Raw genomic sequence first — 3148 nt, forward strand, 5'->3', positions numbered from 1 at the left:
CAGGACGTCAGTCGAGAGAACTGCTGTTAGCTGAGTGATAACTGGATAGATCTGGTGACCCTGAAATCCCACTTAACTCAAGCCAGGTGAAGAGTAGGTACAAATAGAAGCGTGTGTTTATAATATCCAAAATAGATTCACTGACAAGAGTACCTAAGTCAAGAAATAATAAAGTTTCAGATACTAAAAAAAATCAGGAAAGATGCGCTCTCGTTTCCAGGGGTTTCCCACCTATGTGGTCAGCAGGACATCTTGTCCATGCACATGCCACATATCTCAAACTGCATCCATCAGCCAGCACCTCGTCATACAGGAACATTTTCACCATCTCTCCTTGGAAATCCTCCAGGCAGTCTGAAAATTTTCATCCTCATACTCTTAACTCCCCTGAGATTTGTTCTATTTCCCCTTTCTCCAGGAGAAGAGACAGCTTTTGCTTGAAATGCAAACAAACCTTTTCTTACAACACGGGAGCTGAAAAGTTCTTTTCGTTGGAGCAGGTGTCCCCTCCTGTACCCGTCAGGCCATTTAACAACCCCTGATGCATCTGTTTGCCTGCCCGCCACGCTCTGGTGACCCAGTGTATCAGAGTGAAATGTCTTATGAATGGGGTTTATATAATCTCTGGCATCTTCCGTTATTAAGTGCTACAAATGATTGAATAGGATACATGCACACAGCTTGTTATTGGCCCTTGCTGGAGACCAGATACAGAAATAATTAAACACTTGCAGGTGACCGGTCACCAATACTTTGCTCCTAAATGAAGTATTTAGTAAGCTACACTATCATCCAGGCACTGAATAGGCTGTTATTGTAGTAAAAAGCATTTAGTACATTTAAAAACATGAGCATGTCCTAGAAGAGTGGGAAGCCGAGCCAAGCAGTTACATTAATGTTACAGGGCCATAGCTCAAGAGGCAGAATGGTTGTTTAGCATACAGCAAGTCCTGAGATTGGTGCCTACATTTTTCCAGGGTTTGAGTTTAGTTGTTTTGTTTGTTTTTCCTGGCTTGCATTCTGTTTTATTTTTATCTTTTTTTTTCTTTTTCTCTGCATTCCTTTTCACTTATTGGTGATAGACAGTTACACAGAAACGCATGCATGTCAACACTTTCTGGGTGGGTGGGAGAGAAAAAATATCTCGGAGATGGACATGGAGGGGGAAAGGAGATGGTCCCTTCTCCAGAAGAAACTCTGGGTGTGCTTTTATTTTGTGAGCTATCCTTTAGGACAAGGAAAAAGGGGTGCCACTGAATGAGTGAAAAGGAGTGAAGGAGTTTGCATGAACTTCTGCAAAAAGTAGGAGCAGAGACATTTATATAGGAAGGAGTGAATCTTAACCAAGAAAAAAATCAGTCTTGTAGCCCTGGATGGAGTCTGTGCCCTGTCCCACACCGGGGAGTGGCAAAGGGATGCGCTTTTGGACTGTGGATTCAGGTTTGACTCCTGGTGTATGCAAACGCGCCCCCGGCGGCCGCGCCCCCGGCCATCACCGAGGGGCCGAAAAAAGTCAAATTCCCCTGGGAGGGGAAAAAAAAGAAAAAAAAAGATTCAGCGTCTCCTTCGAGCCGGAATCGAACCAGCGACCTAAGGATTCCCGCGGGGCAGCGCCTCTACAGTCCTCCGCTCTACCAGCTGAGCTATCGAAGGGACCCGCTTGCTGCCGCCCAGCGGCCGCCCCAGGTGCCACCCCAGCCCGCGCGGAGTTTTGAGCATGCGCTTTGCGAGGGCAGCGGTCGGGCGGGCTGAGCAGCGCATGCGCGCAGCGTGCCTGCGGTGGGAGAGGGGTTTGCTGAGCGGGCGGCGGCTCGGCCAGCGGCCGCGTGCAGGGCCAGTGGCGCAATGGATAACGCGTCTGACTACGGATCAGAAGACTGTAGGTTCGACTCCTGCCTGGCTCGGGTACCTTTTGGTGCCTCGGTTCGCCTCGCCAACGCCGCGTTTTCACTCGCCCGCAGAGAGGAAAACCAAACCGGCCTGGCCTCTCTCCCTCCCCGGCGGGCATCCCGGGGTGGGCGCCAAAACCCCATCGTGCTTACATAGAAACTTGCAGAGCACGGTGCCCTTAGATGTGCCCCTTTTTCCCTTTGAAACAGACGTCCGCCAAGTTACGTGTTCCCCAGGAGGTGCTCCTGACATGGCTCCCAATGGCGGCTACATGAGTCTGAGCAGCAAGCGGAAAAATGAGGGTCTCCAGGGCTGGTGGGGTGCCCTTTCCTTGCGCCGCCTCTCGCCTGCCTGCACATCCTTGTATCGTGACCGTCACCAGCGCCGTTCACAGACGTGGCAAAACAAAGGATGGCGATTCCAAACGTTAGCAGCACTAATGAGCTACCTCTCGGTTATCTGTTCGTAACAGCACGAACCAATTTTTATAGTAAACTCGCACTGAATCCACAGACTGCGGTTACTCCGAGGCTGTGGACTAGTCTCAAATCTCATCACTGGGGGTGCCTTCCTCGCCGCTCCCGGTTGCGAGCCGTTCTTTACGCGCCGCGTAGCCTTTATATAGGTCAAAAATGGGTTTCTGCAAAATCACACACTTTTCATTCAACTGCACAACAAGGATGCTCTCGCACTTCTCACGACTAACAGATAATCGCTCTGAAAACAATAGTCTTCATCACAGCAGTGCTGCTTGCTGCCTTCAGAGACCTCGCGGTTATTTTACGTGATGTCATTCGTAAGACTAACCGTACTGTGTCAGGCCAATGATGAGCACAGTGCTCCTCTCCCAGGGCCTAAAGGATTTTTCCCCATGTGAGTTAATTGGGTTAATTTGTTGGCACAGTTAATGCATTTGACAAGGCGTGTATTTAGATCGTTTGAGAAGTTTAAGCCTAGATGGCGTTTTACAGTTTCTACAGTTGTCTTTTCTGCTTTGGGACACAAAATAATCCCGTGATGTGCCGGGCGTATAAAAGGTGTTAAACGATGAGCTCAGACGAAAACGAACGATCCCCCCGTGCGTGCGTGACAGGATGAAAAACGAATGCGAGCCAGGCAGGAGTCGAACCTACAATCTTCTGATCCGTAGTCAGACGCGTTATCCATTGCGCCACTGGCCCCGCACAGCAGCACCTTCTCCTCCCTCTCCTGTAGACCCCAACACCCGAGCGCAGCGCCGCGCCCCGCCCCGGCGGAC

At 50.2% G+C, this 3148-nt stretch overlaps 3 non-coding genes across 3 annotated transcripts; 1 reads left to right on the forward strand and 2 right to left on the reverse strand.

The window, feature by feature from the left end:
* Positions 1-1562: 1562 nt before the first annotated feature.
* Positions 1563-1653, reverse strand: TRNAY-GUA. Its single transcript is given in 2 exon segments — positions 1563-1598; positions 1617-1653. It is a non-coding gene; the product is annotated as a tRNA-Tyr (tRNA).
* Positions 1654-1831: 178 nt separating this feature from the next.
* Positions 1832-1904, forward strand: TRNAR-ACG. The gene has a single exon. It is a non-coding gene; the product is annotated as a tRNA-Arg (tRNA).
* A 1094-nt stretch (positions 1905-2998) lies between these two features.
* TRNAR-ACG lies at positions 2999-3071 on the reverse strand. Its single transcript has one exon. It is a non-coding gene; the product is annotated as a tRNA-Arg (tRNA).
* Between the last annotated feature and the right edge of the window lie 77 nt (positions 3072-3148).

This window comes from Aptenodytes forsteri, unplaced genomic scaffold, assembly GCF_000699145.1.
Source record: "Aptenodytes forsteri isolate BGI_AS27 unplaced genomic scaffold, ASM69914v1 Scaffold411, whole genome shotgun sequence".
Classification (NCBI taxonomy): domain Eukaryota; kingdom Metazoa; phylum Chordata; class Aves; order Sphenisciformes; family Spheniscidae; genus Aptenodytes; species Aptenodytes forsteri.